Below are 24,493 nucleotides of genomic sequence, written 5' to 3' on the forward strand. Positions count from 1 at the left end.
TCGAAACAGATATAACTGTCAACAAGTCTTTGATTGGCTAGCAAAAAGAAAAAACTAATCGGTTTTGGGGATTTCTAACGAAAACTGTTTGTGTTTTTTTGAAGGAAAAGAAACAAACAGACCCCAGAAAGTCGCATAAAATATGAATTTTAATATGTATAAAGTAAATATCCGAATGATTTTGAAAAGATTCAACAAGCTGTAATGAAATTTACTTTATATAAAATTTATCATTATTGTTTTAAAAATTAAAGTAAAGGAATTTATTTAGTATTTAATATAGAATTTAAAATGACGGATTATGAATATAAAAAATTACTTTTAAGCATTATTAACCGTAAATAATACTTATGATTTAGAGCGTGATAGACAGACACTTCAAAATTCTTTATATTTTATGGAAAATGTTACTTTACGAGGTATATTTGAAATATAAAGTATTTGAAAAGTTTAACTGAAGTAAGATAATTAAGCTTCCTCTTTTTTTTTTCGTATATTTCAGTATTTTGTCTGGTATAAAAATTTTCAAATTAACAGGAATGGCATTTTAGAAATCTCTATTTCTAAGTTTAATGGCGGAAGGCAAGTAAATAATTAAAGTTTACAATAGATGTGTTGATTTACAGTGTAAATTACACTAGTGTTTGCTAACAACTTAGTGTTGCCTACTGGAAAACATTGTCCTACATTTTCTCTTCGTGTCCTACATTTTTGGAGTGGTGTCTTCTAGGTTTGTATGATTAAAGAAAGAGGACACATTGCATTGGCCCAATTAACATCAGACGTGCTCACTCATACAGCACTCATATTCTGTAACTTATAAACGAATGCATAATTTGAATCCTTTGTATCTATTCAGTTATTTATAAGAGTAAAATTCTATTTGATTTTTATTAAAAAATTCATATTTATTTTGTCATATTGTTTTGTTCTAACCTTCGATTATTCATAAGTTCTGCATTTTACCAACTTCAGTTTTATCAATTGAAGAATTTTCTTGAACTGTTTGTTTTGTTAAGTTACAGCAATGCAACACTTCGGGCAATCTGCATACTGGGATACCTTCCAGGAGGTCTTTTTAAGGGTAACTGACCCCTATTCAGGNTATTCATTATGTTAAATATCAAATAAATGCGCTTAGAAGAGGGTTTAATTCTATTTTTATCAACTTTTTATACAACAAAAACACTTCCTTAATTAATTTATAAAAGCTTAACTTAATACTTTCATGTATATAATTTGAATATAATTAAAATGGTGACGTCAAACTTTAACAGTTGTCACAGATGGTGACGTTTTTCCCCGTAGTGTCGAGTGCTGAAGACTTAAACAGGGACGAAGTTAATATAATTCTGAGGTAAAATCAATCTTTAAAAGGTAATTTAAGTCGATTTTTAACTGAAAAAATGACTTTTTTTGTGTGTGTGTTAGATAAAATACAATTGTCTTATATTTACGCATCGATACACATACCAAGGGAAATCATTTATCTTTATTTTATTTTCTATATATAAATATACAATCCTATAGCAACTATCTATACATACCTTATATTAAAGTTAAGATATCAATGTTTACTGTAATCTAAGAAATTCCTGTATAAGACTATAGGCCTATATATATATTAAATGTAGATTTGCTCTGGTTTCCTGTTTGCTTGGCTCTTAAATTAACCCCCCAAAAATGGAGATAATGTGCAAAATTTCTTGTAAAATTATGCTGTTGGTGTGGTTTATAAGAGTTTCTGAGATGATTTAAATAAAGTTTGATTAGTTTAGTTGTTTTTGGTGTCTGATTGCCCACTAGGTCTGTGTATCGCATGCTTAGTTGGCCCCGAAATTGGAAAAAATATAAAGCAGTTTTACTGTTGTAATTGTATATCGTAACTTAAAATAATTCTATAATTACAATTAGATTCTTATTAGTTTATTATGTCGTAAGATTATATACAGGGACTCCCAATCTTCTGTGCCTGGGGATCTCGGAAAGTCTTAATTTATTACTAGCTGTTTAGTTAGATCGTTTTTCCATTCTTAGGGTTACTTTATATACTTAAATCTTCGTCTATGTCTACAATACTATCCTTAATCTTCGCCCATTCGTAAAGAACCATCTTGAAATTCTTTTCCATCCGTAGAGCAAGCACCCTTTGAAACCCTTTTCTATTCGTAGAGCAAGCACCCTTTGAAACCCTTTTCCATCCGTAGAGCACCTCTTGAAACCCTTTTCCATCCGTAGAGTACCCTTTGAAACCCCTTTCCATCCGTAGAGCACCTCTTGAAACCCTTTTCCATCCGTAGAGCACCCCTTGAATCCCTTTTCCACCCGTAGAGCACCTCTTGAAATCCTTTTCCACCCGTAGAGCACCCCTTGAAACCCTTTTCCACCCGTAGAGCACCCCTTGAAATCCTTTTCCACCCGTAGAGCACCCCTTGAAATCCTTTTCCACCCGTAGAGCACCCCTTGAAACCCTTTTCCACCCGTAGAGCACCCCTTGAAATCCTTTTCTATTCATAGCAGCTCAACAAGAAGATTGTTTCGCTTTCATATCCGAACGAAAATCGAACTACGTGAGGCATTTAATTCATATCGCGCGATTCTCTAAGAGTATAAACCCGTTCAAAACGTCGCCGTCTTAAATTCCAGTCACTGTATTCGAAACCTCATATTATTTCCTCTTTTTGAACAAATAAAAACCGTTACCTCATCGAATTTTCTACTTATAAAGTATTCAAATTACTTCACATTAATCTAAACTCCCTCTATATAACGTCACATCATAATGTCCGGTAAATCTTGTTATATTATTATTATATGTAATAATTGCTTTTAAGAGATGTTATTGAATTTACTCTTGAATTTATTTAATTATAATCGTAACCTATGGTTACGGTTTAAACGTGGTTACGCGTATATTTTGTTAACTCACTTTTAGCCGGGGTGAATTTCTTTGAAGCGTTATCATCATTTAACAATTAATTCGATTTATCCCGAATTGCATCATTAATTCGTAATTAACCGAAGTTTCAATTATTAAATAAAATTAAGCCATTTCCATTTAGCCTCTTAATTACATTTATCTTAATTTGTTTATCGTGTTAATTGAAAATTCCGCTAAGTGTATCGCTAGTATTGTGATTCAATTCGAGAAATCGTAGTCCTAAATACAGATTTTCTTCTTAATATTAATCTATGTGGGTGTTAAAATCGATCGAAACACAGTTTTTAGTTGTTTTTCCGCCAGGCAGACAACCAAACAGACAGGAACAGTTCGACAGTTCTCTGTTTTAACTCTTAAAACAACTGAGCTATTGTAACTCGGCGGCATATCGAATTTATTACACGGACTATCGATGTACTGATCACCCGATATAGTGAATATTCGATGTAGTAAACAAAGTTGGTCTTTTGCTACTGTTTATAATGAGTTTTTGGTGTAAGGTTCACTATATCGAGTAGGCACTGTATCAAGAGTCTACACTATACACCTAATGAAAGTTTAAAAATAATTAAATCAATCGAAACGCATACTTTAAAACTGCCTACAATTAAATGCACAGACAAACAGACGAATTTAAAAAGAAAACAAAAAAAAAAAAGGCGTCGACATTAATCGAAACTTGATGCTTTAACGTAACTTTAATACGATTTTCGTTTGTTTCAAGTCAGTCGGGCAGACAAACAGACGTTTTTCTTAATTAATTTACACGTTATATTTATAAAAATTTAAAGAAATTAAAATAAATGCGAGTTTCTTTTTTTTCCTTTAAAAATTCGATGAAAAGAATGTACTTTAAAAATCGAATTCCGGATGAAGCACGATCAATTATTTCGTTAATGGCCTGTTTTCGCCTTCAAACGAGATAAAAAATAAAAATAAAAAGCAAAATATTCAATCAAAAAACGTTCTGTTCCATCAAAATTCCATATTTAAAACGATTGTTAAACATATAAATATAGTTTTTGACTTGGAAATTTGACTTAAGCGTGCAAATCGATCCAGAATGATTCATCCAGATTAAACAGTAGGATTTAAATTCGATTCTGGATCGAACAATTTAATCCGCATTAAGAAAGTTGTGTAGTTGACAAATTAATCTTCCAAATGAGGATTTTCTACAGTAAAAAAAATGAGACATACAGACATATAAAGCAAGATAATACAGTAGACTAAAAAACGAACGGGTACAGAATAAATATAAATTAAATACAAAATAGTAATATTTTAATTCTTCCCAAATAGGGGTGAAAGATCGTGTGTATGGCCTTGGATCGTGCTTGTAAGATTCGGCCTGGAAATGGAAAAATCAGCATCTACCTTCACTTAGATGATTTTTTTCATCTAATGGAGGTAGTGTAAACCGAAGAAAAGATGGATGAAAGAAGTGAAAAAAGTACGTGAAAAATGGCTGAAATAATATTACAGGATAGAAGAGTGTCTTCTATCTAAGAAGGCTGATTTGGTTCTAGACAACTGCCTACAACTAATTTCTCTTTCTTTATCAAAACGCTAAAACAATTAAAACTCCCTGCTTTGTGGGCTTTAAGAGACTTTTATCCCCTGTTAGTTATAGGTTCCACCAGGCCCACTGTAGAAACGCTTGGATGATGAGGAAGAGGACTCGATGTATCCAAACATTTCTGAATATCCTGTTCGAATTCGAACGTATCCCTCAGAGAAGCAGTTGACGTCACTTCCTCCTGGATCAAACTCCATTCTTTACTTAGAATTTCCAATTGTAGGATGAATAAATTCGTATGAACGCGAAAAGTTAATAGGCTAAATAATTCGCCCATTAACTAATTATTACAAGAAAACTCAGACAAGAAGCAATAATCCTAGAATTAGGGAATGAATGGTGAAGATCACAGAACCACTTTTAAGCTGGATCTTGTTGCGAATCCAAAAACTAGAATCATCGAATGACCGGTGAGAAATTCGTTCGTTTGTTCGTTCGTTTCCCTGTACATAATTTCTAAGTCTGTATCTTTCATTGACGAAAAGGAAGCTCCCTCATTGGCTTAGAATCACAAATTATGATAATTGCAGAGGTTATCATAATGATATACACGGAAATCCTTCGTTGTGATCATGTTCTTCTTCCATCATGATCAGAATCTCCTTAGTTTGATTGCCGTTTATGATTCATCTTCGATAATTTAGAGCCGAAATCCCACTGTACCCTGAATAATTGATAAAACAATTTCATTGTTAATTGATTTTTATTAAACAATAATGATAACACACGTTATTATTCATTGTTTGAAATGTTTCGAAAAGCTATTATTATGTATTTCAAATATGAATTAATTAACTTTGTGTCAAATAATTTTTGATGGAATTAGATAAAATGCCCTCTCTGGCATTTGGGGATTGCAATTTCAAGATCCGTTCCAAAATTTCCGATTCCTGGGATTGGATAGCCACGAAGTTATCTATTTGGGATGCTTAATTTGTGTAGATCGAGGGGGTAATTGCCACTCTTACTCTCCTCCCGTTGAATACTGAGCGAATTGTTTTACTGTGAGATGAAAAAAACCTATGAAATTTCAGTTTCTAGAACAATAAAACATTAAGGAGTAACTATTGTGGCATCTTCACAATGCCTGACTACAATTTTTAACCATCTTTTTATTTAGAAAATCACGTAACTTCCGATACACACCGAAAGTTCGTATTTAGTTAATTGGGACCTTCTGCCCAACCTTTCTATATCTGGTCTCGACTTATCTAACTCCAAATCTTCTCGAAATTAAGGAAGGACAAACAGATAGACATCAATGTTTTAAATGTTAATTTTTTTGGGTTTTTTTCACAAATAGATCATAGAATACAGTATTATGCCGATACAAAAAGACAAAGGTGATCGAGGGTGTAAGGCTATATACAGTATCGCAATTACTGTTACGATTCTAAATCGTGGAATTTTTTTACTCCATTCCAGGCCCGTTTATCCTCAATCTGCCGACACCATGGTCCAATGCAACTGTTTTTATACAGTCATTTGTTCGTCGTATGTTAACCAAAACCACATTCCTTGTTTTCAAGGTGGCGCTCTGATACGACGTTGCAGAGTATCAGAGCGCCACCTTTTGGGAACTCTGATACGACGTTGAATCATAGTTTGAAGCTTCTTGCATAATGCCAGTTTTTTGTGGCTTATAAGAGTACGTGCCCCCTTTTTATAGTCTGCGGGCTCCTCTGTTCGTCTCCAAGCTTTCCGCCCCCCCTGGAAAATTTTCTGAGGACGTTCACGCACAGGCGTAACTAAGGGGGAGAGTGGGCACGTGCCCAGGTCACCGACCTTGGAGGACCCAAATGAGCCCGTAGCATTTGTTTGTAATTAATTAATATAGAATCGGTGGCGCCAGATATTATTTGATGTTTATAAAAGTAAATAAACTTAGAAATTCGACTGAATAAATCGAGTACTTATCTATAAATTTAATATTTTATATATATTATTATATAATTGAATCGCTTGTTACAAATATATAAAAAGGAAAAGAACTTCAAAACATCTGTCCGTAACTGAAAATTGTCGTAAAGATCTATTTTATTAGAAATCATTGAAGATTTTATTGATTTCTATTGAAAAAGTTTTATAACTGGAATTTCTTTTCCTGATAAAGTCATAACGAAGTTCAAGTGCACCTTTGGGATTGGGGATCACGCACATCCGAAACTATCCGAAAAAAATCGATATAATAATAATAATAATAATAATAATTCCGTAGAAATCTCTAAAATAAAATAAAATTTACGACACGAACCGAATTTTCTTATTATATACAATGTGGACTCTCGATACAGTGAACTGTCAAAGGGCTAAATCATTCACCATATAAAGAATAGAGGGGAGCAGCAAGATCGTTCACTATAGCAAGAGAATTGTATAAGTAAAAGTACTCGAGTGAGACGTTATTAAAGTTAAATCAAGTGTCAATTTATCGTTTACAGTGGTTAACTGACTTTTGAAGAAAATCCGGGAAACTCCACGTGGCTGGCAGGTTGATAAAGCGCGAAGCAGCCACCAACTACAGGTGCTTTATTTACTCGGCCGCTGTTGGGCTCTAATAATAAGTGATTGGGCTGTAACGTGAAAAGACTGAAGACCTAAAGATTCCCACTGTCTGTCTGTCCTTCCTTATTCTCGAGAAACGAGTTAGACAGATCAAAATTGGGACTATATATGGAAACCTTAGAGGAAGGAGGCCCCGATTAACTACATACGAACTTCAAACCGGAAGTTACGTTATTTCAATTCAAAATTTCCCCTCCCGGAAAAGTATTAAGTAGATGATCGATACGACTCTATTGTTTTAGGAAAGTATAATGTACAAGGGCAAGCCATTAATAATAATTCTACTAATATAATGCTTGGAGGGACTCCAAAACTATGTTCTTGATCCGTTTTTGGCTATGCCTTAACAACATTTTGATATATTTCTATTTAATTTGCGTAACATGGGTCGTCCCAAAAGTCATTTAACCGTGGTTTTTGCCAACAATTCGACAATTTGAATTTGTTTATTAGAATAAAGCACAAATTGTCTATACCTGTTAACTGACTTTTGGGCCATCCTTCGTACGTTTCTCGTTATTCGTATTATTTATATTACTAAATATATTAATTTAAAAAATAATAATAATAAAAAAGGTTATTTATTTATATTTTTAAAAACCTTTGGAAGAAATAAATGCGAGGGGACATTATATAACACAAACAAGCAGTAATAAAATGTAATATTCATGTGGACTTATATGGATGTTTATGGGATAGAATTTTTGAATAAAACAATAGATAAAAACTGAAAATAAATTATTTCGGTATTAAGGGTGGAATTACGAGTAAAAAAAAAGGAATATAAATAGCTTATTATGTTGAGAATCAAGGATTAAGAATTAGTTTCGTGGGATCCAAATAAGAAACAAAACAAAAAAAAAAAACTTGTAGAAAATTTTAGATATATCACGAATTTCCATTGTAGATTATGTTAAAAAGAAGAAGAAGAATAAAAGAAAATAATTTAAAACAGAATAATTCTAAGACAAAATACAAATATCAACGGGGAATATCAGAATTAAATGTTCTCCTCCGTAGGAAGGATGCATTAAATATCGATGCAGGTCATTTAAAGTTAAGATATTGCTTAGTTATGTGTTACACTAACTGATAACATTTAATTGATGCACCTTAACTGAGACAATACTTAATTGATACAATATTTAGCTGATGCACCGTAATTTCAGCCCATTTTAAGTATTTTAAGTGTTGTATCTTATAAATAAATAAAGAAAATAAAAGATGTATTTCTTAGAGTCTGAGAACAGATAAAGTAAAACCTCTTAAAGACAGATTCCTATCCTATTGAATAAATGAAAAAGAAATATATATATATATATATATATTCAATTATCTGTCGATAATAAATGCCCAAACTTATTATAAATTATTATAAATAGGACCTGAGTTAATGTAATTATTATAAACAATGTATAATAACTGTTAAACACGAGTTGTTTCTAAGTCTTGAGTGGTAGCATACTGTTGCAGTATTATGTTATTGTATCTAAAAAAGAAGAAAATCTATCAAAAGAATAAAAGCATAATATTTTATTTCTAAAAGTGTATTGAGTTTATTATTTTTTAAAGTGCTTAATATTTTATATAACGCCAACAGCAAGGCAAAAAAAATTTTTTCAGAAGTAGTAGTTAAACTTTCAGGAAGAATCTAAACTTCGTATATATATATAGGCCTATATTGCATTAACTAGTTAATAACTCATCTTTTGCGTTGAAAAATTCGAAAATTGACTTGAGTAAGAGGAATTTTTTAATTAAATATATAAAATTTCTTTAAATATAATTAATTATAAAACAAGTTTTAAGTACAATAAAATGAAATGAAATGCCTTTAGAAGTAAAGCTATATGACATTTCTATTTACAAATGAAATTAAATTTACTTTTTAATGAAACTAAAAATTAATATAACTTCAAGAAATTTAATTAAATGAAAAATATAGTAATGCATATTTTAATTACAATTAAACTTGTGTTTCTAAATTTTAATTTTATTAAATTACAATTAAACACGTAATTGAGATTAAATTAATTGGATTCAAAAAAAAATTAATTTTTTTTCTATTAATTGTTTTTAAATCGATTTCAAATTGTAATTATATGCAATTTAATTGTATATCGACTATTAATTGTAATTTAAATTACATTGAAATTAATTTTGTTTAAATGTAATTTTACGAAAAAAATCCTAACTAAAATATTATTTCAACTACTTTAAAATGAAATAAAAAAAATAAATTTATGAATTTAAATAAAATAGGATTCAATTCCGTAAACGCGATTAAATTAATTTTTTAGAAATATTAAATGAAATAAATATTCTTTAGGCTGATAAAATATTTAAGTTTTCAGTTATTAAAAATGTATTTTTATTTCATTTAAATGCAATTAATCAAGATAAAACTACTTTTAAAAGCATGTAAAATAAAAATAAAACACTCTAAAGTGCAGTTAAATAACATTAGAGCTCTTTTTAAGTGCAATTAACAAAAATTTGCTGACGTTAAAGGAAAATAAATGAAAGAAATTTAAGGAAATAGCAAATAAATTAAGAGCTTTAAAGCCAATTAAATAAAATAAAGGCAATATTTCAATGAAATGAAAGAAAAATAAGACGATAATCATTTTTTATTCATAGAAGGCATTCCANATCTTCAAAATTTACTTTCTTTTCCCATTAAATCGATTAATTTTTTTTCTCTATTTTTATGTAATAAAAAATACAGTAATAGAAGAAGAAACTATTGAAATGAACAGAAATTTATGCAAAAATTAAATTTAATGGAGAGATAAAATGAAAATTGAAAGTAATTACATTCATTGACGAAAGAAATTACACACCAAAGAGACGTTGGAATTAAATGAAACTTTATTAGTGCAAACGTAATGGCAATGGAAATAAGTGATTACAATATCATAGCAAAGGAACAATTTTCTGTGCCACAATGGTACAGTTTTCTGTGTTACAACGGTACAATTTAAATGAACTTTTAGTACCTTGTAGGATCTCTTCTTGTTTGGATACGTGTGGCGGTAGGACATGGAAGCTTAGAGGCACTGTACACTATCCGGCAATAGATTTTCTTACATATGTTGCAACTGATGCTTTAGATATGTCATACTCACAGATGGCCGAAGCTGGCACCACATTTTCTCCCACAAATGCTCGATGGGCGATAAATCTGAAGATCGGGCAGGCAATGGAAGTGTGGCAACCTGGTAACGACATTCCTATGAAATCCTAGCTGTGTGCAATTGAGCATTCATTATCTTGGTGGGAAATGTCCTGCCACAAAAAAACATATGAGGGCTTAGGATTCCCTGAACGTACCGCTGTTTCGTCAACGTTCCAGAAACATTACACTGCTTAGAATAGCATACCAGCAGTGGAAGCAATGTCCGGCTCAACAGTAAAGACGGGATTGAAGTATTCCTCTACACTCAAAGTATTAGTTGTTAAATACATAGAAAATCTCAAAAAATTACAGAGGTGCCCTTGTATGGTAATAATTAGACTTGCAGACCTATAAATTCTCACTTGCATCCGTTTGCTGGCTGTCTGTCCTTCCTTAATCTCGAGAACAAAGTTAGATAGATGAAAGTTAAGACCGGATGTAGTAAGCTTAGGGGCAGGACGTCCAGATTAACTGTACATAAACTTCCGGTTTAGACCGACAATTACGTTATTTCAATTTAAAATATATGTTCTCCACCTAAAATTAATAGTGATTTTTTCCTGTATATTATTCTTTTTCTTTAACAATAGGTCATCTATCTAACTTCTTTCGGGGGAAAACGTTTTGAATTGAAATCACGTGATTTCCGGTACACAGGAAAATATAGTTAATCGAGGGCCTCCTTTCTCTATGGTTTCCATATCTGGTCTCGATTTTGATCTATCTAACTCTTTTCTCGAGATTAAGGAAGGACAGACTGACAGCAGGAATTTATAGATCCACAATTTTCTTTTTAAATTACAGCCCAACAATTGATTATGATAATGCTTTTAACACATTCATATATCTTTTTAGAACAGAATAATTAACACAAATTCTTCAAAGCGTTAATACATAGAAAAAAAACCCTAAATATGTTCTTAGAATTACCTACGTTTAGTAGAAAGTCCAGGGTATGAAGATATATATAAAAAAAAAAGTAAAAAATTTAAACTAAACACGAATAGAAAAAAAAATTAAATTTTATTTATCTAATTCCATTTTAAAAAGAAAAATAAAATAGAAAAAAAAGACATGAATATAAGGACGAGATGAAGAAACAGAAAAGAGGTGATGAAAGCTTAGACTGAGAAAACTTTGAATCTAACTCGATAAGACTTCCATCAACCTATTCAGTTCCTGATTCAATAAAGAAAGTAAAGAAAGTACAACCTTCCAGGTGAAAGCAAAAATATATTTTGTAGATGAAAAGATGGAAAAGTGTGTCGTCTTCATCCTTCCATCTGTCTAGTGCCAATCAACTTCTATTCTAAGATGTTCGAACGTTTTAAATCCGTCAAATAAATTAGAAAAAAATAATTTTATACAATTAAATTAATTTTAATTATTGAAGCAATGTGTACTCTATATCAATTTTTATTACATTATTTGGCTGCAATTTTTGAATTGAAGACCTGTACTATCTCTTTCCTTCGTTAATCTAAACTGTGTTAGACGAAAATCAAGACCGGATATGGAAAGGTTAACTATATGATACGAACTTATAGGACTAACCGGAAGTCACGTGATTTAAATGTTTTTTTTTAACAGTAAGTAGATGACCGGCATGACTCGATTGTTATCGGGAGAAGTGCGATTTACAGGGGCAAGACGTAACTATAATCCAGACCACACGTAGAAAAATTAAAGGTCAGAGACCTCGATACACGTACTTCCTGTATTTATCGGAAGTCACGTGATTTATTCTAAATTGAATTATGATTAAAAATTGCAGTCCGGCATTGTGACGTCGCCATAAAAATATTTTATATAAAATTATTTATCATCACTCTATATTGCTGAATTTTTCTACTATTTATACGAGATTAAAAATGTTTATTATATCATTCTGTTTTTTTTTTAATTTCAGAATCAAGTATTGAATTGTGATATTAGAGAAAAATATCCCGGTTTTAATAACTTCTTATAGAAAATAAAAAGTGAGATTTTTATTAAACTAAATTAAATTTTGATGGCATTTTATACATGCAAACAATAATATATTCTATTGAATTCTGAATGTACGTAATATTTTATATTCTAATTAAATTTGCGAATTTCTCACTCGACGAAGTCATCTAGAAAAATGAAAAAGTATGTTATTTGAATACGTATATTATAAGAAAAGATAGGAAATTAATAGGCCTACTTTTTTAAATAAAATAAAAGTTTATAAATTATGAACGTCGTTCATGCTCCCACCAAGTGATATAACACTGAACAATAGTCGCGGGTTCGCATCTGATCAATGAATTGACCGCGTGGATTATTTTGTATCTCTTTGTGTGTTTAATTCGTAAATAGGAGCCAGTTTCTCATTTTAAAGTCCTCTCGAAAGGCAAGATCCCTCAACTTTAACGTTGCCTTATACCATCAATTCACTTCTTCTCATTGAAAACACTTCATAATCTACTTACTGATTAAATTTATGCTCGAAAAATTAATCGTATTTTAAGTATTTCCAAAATTGAAACTTTATTTATTCCCCTACTTGTCGAATTTTTTAAATTTAATTTTAAAGTATCCCACTGAATACTAGTATCGGATTCACTCCTGTATAGGCTGGCCACAGATTTTCCCTGGTTTTTTGCGTGTCTAAACACCTAAATAGTAATCAGTTTCCCCATAAGGGTACTTCCGGCTAACACCCCTACCTTGGCAGATCGCCCAAGTGTTGCTTTATCTTATTCCATCAACCCAACTCAGAATAATGTGTAACGAGGAAACAGTTTAGAATTATTGAACTAAAAGAGCAGAAAAATAATTTTTATAAACAACCAGACAAATTCGTTTTATTAAAAAGTATAATTGATTCTAGTTATATTCATTATTTTTGTATTTATAAACACAAGCAGCCACCTGTTAATCGCTCACTAGTGGCCGAGTGGTTAATGATTTAATAATGGAAGTAATTTCATTAAAAACTCTCCCTCCTTCCCTAAGAGAATGATATTTTCTGTTAGTTATTTGTAGCGGTCGTTGTTTCGTTTAGCTTGTTTACATTTTTTTTTCTTTGTTGGACTAGACAATGGGATACTCTGTCTTTGGATTCTTTTTCTGTCTACAGTTTTAAACACGTGTTTATTATTTTGCTTTGATAACAACATTAATTTTACCTCCGTATAAAAACTGTTACAACTGGGGTCAGTTTTAAATTGTCATTTTATATATAATTAAATTATATTAACTCGGGAATGCGTTTACTCTGTTAATGCCTTAAATGTATCGGTGAGAATACGATTGAAATCAATACGAACAGTGAAATACAGTGATGACTGCTAAAAGTATTATTTGACGAAAGCAACGAGAAAGAGCATAACTGTTTTCCATTGGCTATAGTCTTGACGGAAGCGGCGCGATAGCCAATAGGAAAGAGCTACATTCTTAGATTTTGCTTATACTATTACTTAACTTTTTCTATAAAAAGTATGGCTAAATCCAATGTTAAGTTATTACTGTATTTTAAATATAATGTTACACCGCTTCGCGTGGATCTCTCGATATTATAAGCCTATGTTTCAGTGTATGAATGCTATTTAATTTATGTAATACTAACCTTTTTAAAAATTATTGTTTATACACTTGACTCAACATTTCAAGAGGTCAGAATCTTAACAAATAGCTTCCATAACAATGAATATTTAAAACTGATAATCTTAAATTCTGCATCGTAGAATTCTATAATATATTCAAGAATATCTTTGAGGAAAAAAACCTACAATTTTTTTAAAAATTGCAGCACTATCAACTGCTGTTTACGTTTGATCCACAGAAACTTTCATTTTTTAAGAATTCAGAGCTAGGGATTAAATAGTAAAATGAGCTAAAATTGCATAGAATAGAGGAATCATTAATTAATAACTGCAACGTAGACAATGTAAGAAGCAGGAAAACTTAATTTTGAACCTTCGTACAACAGCGCCCGAAGACTATAGAAGAAGGGGGCAAAATATATTTAAAAAAAGGGCATCATAAATTATGTAAGATGCTTCAAATTATGATTTTATATTCAAATCAGCATTCCCAAAAGTTTTGATCAAGTACTACGAAGTTTCATGGGACAATGGACAAATATCGTTCGTTCCTTTTATATTTGCAGAATAGGCTAGAAGTCATGAATATTGTATTTTTGTTGTTTGCTAATAATGGGGCCTCTTTGGCAATCTAGACGGAAAAGGGCAGGTGCCCCAAATGCCCCAATGTACGGGCACTCCTGTTCCTTACAAACGCGGCAATAGCGAGTCTACTGCTACCGCACCGAGAAATGGCTCTTTTTCTTCCGTTTTACCCAGTCTCGGTGGTTGCTCTCTTGTAGATCATTAAATCGATTCCAGGTGGATTACATTCCATCCTCTTCGGGCCCTCTCTGAATACTAATATCACCTAATTTCAGTATTTTGTACTTTATCATTCTATACGTTGTTCCCCAGCCTTTTGTCCGCTTTCTTAACAAAATCGCCCCCCCCAGTCAACTTGAGAACCTTTGCAGTTGAATAGTCCGTATCTATGGCATCTCCGCCACTTGAATCTACGTAAAAATGCGCTGTACGCTATCTGTGGTCATTCCACGAACAAGTCTGAAGAATTTTAAACGCTCTTTTGTAATTCTTTTCGGATTATAATAGAGGAAATACAAGAGTATTGCCATAGTTATACCTATCACGTTTTTGGCCAGACCCACAATAGAGGAAACCCGACAGTGGACTCGACATATCCGAAAAGTTCCTGAGATTTCTGACCCAGATTCGAACACCCACAGAGTGACCGACTGAGGCCTTTTCCATCTGATGTTACTGATAAAAACTTATTTAGTTCTATAGTATACATAAATTATTTGCTAGCGTGCCTATCTTTAAGCCTGAAAGACTGCAAATTTCGTTTGTCATTAACAACTATAAAAAGCCCACCAGCGGAGGAATGGATAAAATCACCGAACACTAATGATTTTATCCATTGATGGGTTCGCGCCTGGTCAACGGGCTAGTCACGTCAAGTTTTCCGGGTTTTCTTCACGTTAGTAACACCTTAATAAAAGCCAGTTTCCCATAAAAGACATCCGGGAGGCATTACCCGATAGATCGCTATGTGTCGCGTTGCCCTTATCGAACAAAACCAAACCAACTATAAAATTTCATTAAATGGCAAATATTTAAAGAAAAGAAGAGTAATGTAAATATAAATGATTAAATATTAATTTTATTTAAATTATGAACAAATTTCAGAATTAGTTAGCAGTACGTCCGGTAGATAACGCTATTCTTAATTTAAAAAAAAAATTTAATTTCGTCATTGAAAATTTCCGAAAATTTTATCAAAATAACATAAAATAATTACGAATAAATTATAATAAATACAAAAATATAAAAGTACCGTAATTTTCGTTTATTTTATTTTATATACAGTGTTAAATTTATTTATTTATCGTCTGGCAAAGTTTGATTTTCGCGCCGCTCCTCGATTGGTTATCTTCGTTCACGTGACACTCCGACTTCCGTTATCGTTTGGATCGTTTGGTAAAATTGGAAACGGAAAATTATAAATCTTCGTAATAACGATAAAAGGTAAATTTTAGATTCTTAAACAATTGAATTTTTACTATTTGAATGCTCTTAAAGTTGATTCTGTCATAGCGGTAGCTCTAGATGACCAGAATCAACTTACAATGGACTTATAGCAACCCCATTGAGACTCATGCCACTAAAAAACAAAAATAACAATAATAAAGCACTTGGACCAAATATCCGGTTTCCAGAAATTCGGAATTGCCAGAAAATCGGTTATTTTTAAACGCTAGTTTTTGAATTTAACTTGCTGTAATTCGGTTTGTTTTGGTTTCCGTGGCGTACGCGTCGTACCACATCAGTTCCAATACGACTGCTGGGGTACACACATACTTTTCATTTTGGATGGATCGATCTGTAAGATAGGATCAATCTTTGTCACGTGATACAGATCGCATTTGTCGTGTGTTTTAGTTGGCGGAAAATATACAAGTCGAATTGTATTTACTCTGTGAATAAAATTGCTCACAAAATGGCAAAATGGGAGTGCATGCCATGCATTCTCGCAAAATTCTCTCTTAATACTTTTTTTTTTTTTCATTACAGTCTATCGGATATTTTAATGATGATAGTTTTACACACCATTTATAAGCCTTAAATACATTTCTTTGCTGTCAACAATAAGCTTGACTTTAATCTTTTTTTTTATCCGATCCAAACGATCCTGTTTTCGGCTCTGATTAGTTTGATCGCGATTCAGTTGATCCGAGATGGCGTTTGTATACGATAGAGATTGATCAGATCGCTATAGTTCGTTTGTATATAAGATTTAAACGATCAGATTAATATTGGATCAGTTTGTTCTTTACACTATATTTATATACAGTGTAAAGAACAAACTGATCCAATATTAATCTGATCATTCAAATCTTTGATCAGATCGCTATAGTTCATTTGTATATAAGATTTGAACGATCAGATTAATCTTGGATCAGTTTGATTCCAAAAGAATATAAATTATACTTATAGTCTTTTTAAAAAATAAATACAATCTTTATTCGTTTAGCTTCTAGTTTTTCTTTTACCGGTAGGATTTTATTCTTTTATAGCTACGTATTTTTCGTATATTAATCCGGGCTTATCATACCACGTGGTATGATAAGTCCGAATTAATCCATAGCTATAAAAGAATAAAATCCTACAATAAATAAAAGTTTGTCTTTTACTTTTCTTCGTTTAATTTTTGTCCTAAATATTACACTATAAATGAAATTACGTTTTAAGATGATTAATAATGATCGAACAGATCCTGCATTAAAAAAGTCCATTTCTTTCTATCTGCTAAATACGATTTCGTTCTTTACTTTCCATTATTGGACTGCAATATTCAAATTGGAAACCTATACATTCCTACTGTCGGTTTTATGTCTGCATGTTTGTTCTTCGTTAATATCGAGAACGAAGTTAAACAGATGAAAATCGAGAAAAAGATATGGAAACTTAGGGACGAAAGGCCCGATTTTATACGAGCTATATACGAATTATATATCGGAGGTTAAATGACTTCAATTGAAAATTTTCTCGAGAACAAAATTACATATAGATAACCGGCACGACTCGATTGTTATAAGAAAAAGTTGAATGTACAGGAGAAGAAACCACTAAAATCGTAACCAGATATGGAAAGTTTAGGAGCCGGAAACGCCGTTTAAGTATATATAAACGTTGTCTGGACCGGAAGTCACGTGATTTTTAAAATTAAAAGATGTAAAAATTGCAGCCCGGTAGAGTGTGACGATGTCACAATAAGTAATTGTTCATTTATTTTATATTTTAAGTATATATTTAGCTCGAGTCCAGAAATCCGGACCACTTCCGATCGAAAGATTGCCGGATATTTAGTCCGGTAGTGTACGAGTATATTTGTTCGGATTTAACAGAAGTAAGTTTACAGCAATATAAAAAAGAGGAATGAAGAGAATGGTGAAGGAGAATCAGTCTTCTTGACTAGCACTTTATATGAATTATCGGTATTAGCCGTAGTTATCAGTCGAAAAAATCAGCAGTTTTGGATATTTGCATTTATTTGTTTAAATTCCTGATGATGGCAATAGAAGGGTTATTTATAATAATCACGAACCGAAGGAAAAATTATCATTAAGATAATGAAGAAGAAGAGGAATATACAGATTTAATTTATCTTTCACGCAGTTAATATACAGATTTATATTTATTTTTCGGGTGGTCCGAAGCCTGTGTGCGCATACGTTATCTAATCATATAGATATTTATTTTTCATAATCATATATGAGTTAGTACAATTGTAGCATTTTTATATTTAAATCGATCGAAATGAGATATTTTTAAATACATGTCAAAGAGTTTATTGTATTTACTGTCTTTAGTTTTTGTCAGAAATGTCATTCGAGAATTATTTAGCTTTTATGTAACTTTGTATAAAACTGTCGATTTAAAGATTATTATTATTGAAATTTATTTTTCTGCATTCTTTCTTTGCTATCGAATGAATTATTTGATGCAAAAGTTGGACAATGATATTACGTATTTATGTTCTAATTTCGGAAGCGATACTGTGCGTTGCGCTCCAACGTTCGTAATCTCAATATTCTTTTATTATTTTTTTTATTTAATTATTTTTAATTTTTCTAAAAAATTGATTATTAAAACGCTTATATCCTTAAAGATTGTCAGAAAACAGATTACTGTTGTGTTACTGTATATAATTCTGATGCGATGCGACGTATATTGCATTATCGTGATGCAACAGTAAATGACATTACAAATTAAGATATTCATTATTATTTTATCATTGATGTCACTTAAGTGTATTTATAGTGAAACCTGTTTAAAATGGACATTCTACAAACGGAAACGTGCCTAAACAGAAAATAAGTATCGAACAAAACAATTTCCTATTAGGACAAACTCGTCTAACTCAGAAATTACTGTCTTGTTTCCAACACAAACTTGTTAAACGCAATTACATAAAGCTTGCTGGAAATCAATTCTATATCAAAATCTGAATAAAGCAGAATTTTTCTGCATAACAGCAACTATATTCTATAGTATAATGGCGTTACTTGCGACTTTAGATCATAGACGATCGGAGTTAGGGTGAACTCACACTGAATATTCAAAAACGCTTAGTTTAGCTGTGTGTGTGCACGTATAAAAACCTGTTTTATCTACTTTAATTTAAACATGCTTTATCATTTTGTCTTAGCATAACATATTAACACATGTTAATTAAAATTATACTTTCAGTAGAAAATAAAAATCTATTGACATTACAAAAGTACTACTTCTCCTTAAACTTCTTGAAGAGTTAGTTGATAAAGACGTAATCCTCAGTGGGGCTCTTAAGAGCACTCACTCCGGGGGCACGGATGGCAATTAGCTTTCCCTTGCTTTGTTTCAACTGTCGGTATATAGCTGCCTTTCAACTTTGTATTTTAATTCTTATTTTCTGTCTTCTTTTTTCAGTTTAAATTCGGTTAATCCTAGTTGTAAGTTAGATTAGGGACTCTTAGCTTGGTTTCCGGTTAGGTTATAATAGGTAAGGTTAAATTAGATTAGAGTTTGTTAGCTTTAGTCGTCTAGTTAGGTTCGTCCTGGGTTGTGGTAGGTTAGTTAGTGAGTAAGTTAACGTTAAAAAAATAAATAAATACAAAATAAGAATAAATATAAAAAAAATAATAATAAATAAATTTTTGGAAGTCTTGCTCGTTTGTCTTTGTCGGTGCGTTCGTCTCGTCTAGTTTGTCATTGTGTTCGTTTGCTTTTCGCGCTGTCTGTCTAGCTGTTAAGTTTTAAGATTTGCGACCGCTTTCAGTTTTATTAGTATTAAGTAGATATAAGTCTTTTTACTAACAGTCACTTGGCACTAACTTCTACACTTAGCTATTTTTGGTGGCACTCAATTATTGGTGTTCGCTACACTCAGGTTTTCTTTTAGACCCTTCGGGGACTACTTTCTGACTTGCAGCCTAAAAACTGCACGCCAACTCCAAATAGAGTACTTTAGCCTTAAGTACGCCGTTCAGAGGGATCCTACCTTTCTCTACTGTCTATTTCCTCTCCCTCCTCCTTCCCCTTACCTTCTTTTCTGCCGGCTAAACATGTCGTGTACGGCCGATGTCTTTCTTGTATGTATGTATATAGTTAAAGACTCCTATGTCTATGCGCAAAATTTTATACGGACCTAGGGATCTCTACACATCTTAAACTCGGCATTGCAATAATTTTTATTCGAGATACCTGAGGTAACGTCTGAAATTACGAGTTCGAATCTTTCGCAATGCATTATCTTAACTTTTATACGATTTTTACGAATTTTATGAATATTTCAAAATTAGTTAAGTTGGAGCTTCATTTATCGAATATACTTAGCGATAATGAAATTTCAAAAACGTTTTCTCTAAGGAAATAGTTTATTAGGTTAGTTGAAACCAGTGGTTCTCAACCTTTCTGAGGCCACGGAACACCATTCATACACTTTTTACTTTCTTGATTATATATAACAGGTAAAGAATGGCGATCGGTCAAAAAATGACTCCCCCCCCCCAAGATTTTACATGTTTGGACTCAGGACACCTTTAAACGTCGAGGAATGACAAAAAAAGTCGGTTTTTTTTTCTGTATGTATGGGTGTTAGTGTGTGTTTGGGTGAGGACACGATTTCGTTCACCCTCTTTGAAGCTTAACTCCTGTGCTTTTTATGGAAAATTTCTGAAATTTTGCATAGAGGTTTGTTTATTAGGTGGGTTGATGCTATTAAATTTCAGTGAGTAAAGGTCGAGGGGTGGGGAGATAAAAGTGGTCGTATGTATCTCCAGTAGGTGTAGACTTAATGACGATTTTACTGGTTATTAGCATTTACAAGTTTTTATAAACCCCATCCCTACCCTCAAAATTAAGTTTTTTGCCATTTTATAATACTCGTAGTTAAAAATATATAAAATATTTTTAATAAAATATGAGAACAGATGGCGCCACCAAATATTGACGGGAAAGTTAAGCAATTCGTTACTGGATATTTATTATGCGGAGTATTAGCATTAATATATTCAAAAATCGATAAGAAATTCCATGTTTACTATTCTCATGAAATAATGAATCAATAATTTAATAAACTTTATTGTATTGAATAAAATACAACATTAAGTTGTTTATGAATAAAGTAATATATTATAATATAGAGGAGAAGGTGGTATTATGGAACACTGCGGGTATTATGGAACCACCCCATTTCCAACTGATAATAAAGGCGAACTGTAGCGGAATGTGGCTGAACTGAACTAGGCAGACATCCATAGCAAGGGAAAAACCCGTTTTACTTCAGTTAAACAGTTGTCCGTATTTAATCAGCAAATTTGTTTTTTTCAAAATTCACAAGTTTTGAATGCTAAGTGAATTTAATTATTTTTAAAATATAAATCGTGTAGTTGTAGGTTCACTGGTGCATGTATTCCGTTCCAGAGACTTAGGGGTACATATTAATCTGTGTGATGTTCACGTTTTTTAAAATTTGTTCTTGACAGACATAAGTTAATTCAAGATGGCGATGCATGAAATACGGACCCGATTGGTGCTTTTACATAATATGGAACTCAACTCCTCCGAACTCTCTCTTTGCAATCAGACATTCGTCCGGAGCAATTTGGGAAAAAGACACTAGGTAGAAAGTCAATTCTTCCTGAAAATATCGAAAAAGAGTTGCTGGAATATATATTGTTGATGGAGGTCATATTTTTCTATTATAAAAGCATTTTTGCGATAAAATACATTGGAGTAAATAATTTGGTAATTATTTAACATTTTTTGTACTTTCCTATTTGTTTTTGGCTACATTAAAACATTTTTTTGAAAATATACAGTAAGGTTCCATATTACCACCCGATTTTCTCTAAGCCTACTTTCGGACTTTTTGTACAAAAGCCTTCAAAAACCATACTTATTATTACACTAGCGAAAAATCCAATTAGGAACATTTAGTTTACTAGTTACCAGTACTTTTCGCACAAAAAATGTGGGTGTAGTTATGATACCTTGTTTACAATTCACTAAAATGTAATTGGGGTTCCATAATACCACCTTCTCCTCTATTGGAATAAATTTGCAATAAAAACTTAAAAATATATATATATATATATTTTGAACACTCGGGACAGAACAGGGTTGAGAATAATTGCTTTAAACAAGTATGCTATTTTAAAATTTCAAATTATACATACTATGTACAGACAACACTGGCTGATTTGACAAACCTCTCTGCAAAATTTATGCATACAAATGCATGGATTTTGCATTTTGAAAAGAGTGACTAGATATCTTTTTTCTAAAATCAATAGCAAGTTGTAAAAATAAGATTACAAAATTTTCATTTACCTGATATAGAAATTAATTATCTCTCTCTTTTTATAGAAGAAATTAGAAAAACACAAATACAGTAATAAGCTTATAATATAGAATATGAAAACTAGAACATTATTCAAATTGTGTTTTTAAAATAATCACTAATGCATCGTTTATTCTGTTCTTCACCTTTATCCAAGCAAGGTCTTAAAACGTCACTTATCTCCTTTTGGCTGCTGAGACGCATTTACTTAATGAAACAAACGTTTTCAGCATACTTTAGAGGCCATTTTTAGGTGACACAGTTTGAATGGGCCTATAAATTAGGCCGAAAACATTTGTGTTTCATTAAATAAATGTGTCTCAGCAACCAAAATGTAGCTAGTGATGCTTTAATTAAGTAATTATTTCTTTCTGCTGGGCATGGTTTCTATTATTCATCTGAGTATTTTTTCCAAACATTTCTATGACTTTATTTCAGATTATTAAGAAAAAAATGATTCAATATGTGGAAAATTGTATGTACGAGAGAATCTATTGGAAGTCAGCAAGGTGTAAAATCAAATACCGGTATAAGTATAGAACTACTATATATCAATATATTCTCCTACATCAGTTTCTAATGAAAATCTTTATAACATTGTTTGCTTTTAGTCTAATATAGTTGTGTATTTGAGCATCCAATCTTTGTAAGGAAAGTATTCCATATAGTTCATGTATGTCAAAGTTTTTCTATAATCGTTTTGGATATGAACTATTGACTAACTCTTCTTGAAAACGATAAAATTTAATAGAATTACAACTTAGAAGTAATTTTATGTTTGTCGGATATAATTTTAAAAAACATTCCAAATTACTTCTAAATTTTTCCATCCTTAATTTGATTACAATAATTTTCAGACTGAATTTTCTACAGTTCTTTTTTCGATATAAAATTCAATTGATTTGGCTGCAATTTGAAAAAAATCGCAGACCTATAAATTCCAATGTCGTCTGTATGTCTGTCCTTCCTTAATCTCGAGAAAAGAGTTAGATCAAAATCAAGACCATATACGGAAACTTCAGTGGCAAGGGCCTCGATTAAAACTATACACGAGCTTCCGATAGAAACTGGAAGTCACGTTATTTCAATTCAAAAATTTCTCCTGAAAAGGAGTTGCTAATTTCTAACAGAAAAAGTATGATTTACAGGGAAGAGACACTAATAATTTGAGGTGGAGAGCATCTATTTTAAATTATTTATTTATCATTATAAAATGAATAGTTTAAAATATGATATGATAATTTTTATTTTTTCCCTCCTTACATTCTTAAGTGATTTTGGAGACTAAAAGAAGTACTAAATGATTTTACTTAATAATCCATTGAGTAATGGAATGTGTTTATTTAATTAAGAATGTGCTGATGTGCTGAAGTTTAAAAAATAAGTGAAGACCACTTAGACTTTTTTAAATACTCAAAAGTACTTTCATTTATTGCAAAAATATAAACACACTATTTTACTGCATTATATTATTATTTTTAAATTTCAAAACATCTTTATAAAGCCTACACGACTAAGTATAAGTACTGTTTTACACGTATCGGATAATTTAAAGAAGATTAAAAATTGCAACCAGGCATTTCGACGATGTCACAATAAATCCTCGTTCATTATTTATTCTTTTTACATAAAAATTAATTATTATGTATAAAAGAACGATCATTTATGGTAAGAAAAATTAAATCGTGAGTGTAGCTAATTCTAAATTTTGCAGTTCTTTTTAAATAATAGGGCATTTCCATTATGTTAAACGCATTCTGTTTAGGACTATAAGCTGGTGTGTAAAATTCTAAACGATTGTATAAAATAGAAAGATTTTGGTGGGCTTTTGGTTCTACATCCACGAAATAAATTTTCATTTAACTTACCATAATAACTTTCATAGTTTATAAGGTTAGGTTTTGAAAAAGTTTAGCTTTATCGTTGCGAGCAATGTTCTGTGATTTGTGTTAAGATAAACTTTATAATATAAAACCGGTATTTACTTTTATAATAAATTTGAAACAGGCCTGCATGAAATCTCGATATATCTATCCTCCCTCCAATATAGCGCCATTCTCGTACAGCTCCAATGAATATTTGTGAATAAACTTTTTCTTTTAATATATGAAAATTATTAAACGTACAACTTTCCTTAGCAAGCGGCAACATCATCATCAACTGTTATCATATCACTTTCAAACTCTCAACTTCAAACTTGTGTTAGACCTCACTCTTATAGTTTAAGATACACCGATTTAGCGACACAAGCAATTTAATACTACAGTAGAGT

The 24,493-nt window shown here is 31.4% G+C and overlaps 1 protein-coding gene across 1 annotated transcript in view; it reads left to right on the forward strand.

The window, feature by feature from the left end:
* The first annotated feature begins 1,346 nt into the window (after positions 1–1,346).
* Positions 1,347–24,493, forward strand: part of LOC111633128 (serine/threonine-protein phosphatase with EF-hands 2-like) — a 142,170-nt gene continuing 119,023 nt past the window's right edge. Inside the window, exon 1 of the mRNA XM_023377688.1 lies at positions 1,347–1,377. The gene's annotated coding sequence lies outside the window, so the exon portion shown is untranslated. The remainder of the gene's footprint in view (positions 1,378–24,493) is intronic.

This window comes from Centruroides sculpturatus, unplaced genomic scaffold, assembly GCF_000671375.1.
Source record: "Centruroides sculpturatus isolate CEXI.00-Female unplaced genomic scaffold, Cexi_2.0 scaffold91, whole genome shotgun sequence".
NCBI classification, from domain to species: domain Eukaryota; kingdom Metazoa; phylum Arthropoda; class Arachnida; order Scorpiones; family Buthidae; genus Centruroides; species Centruroides sculpturatus.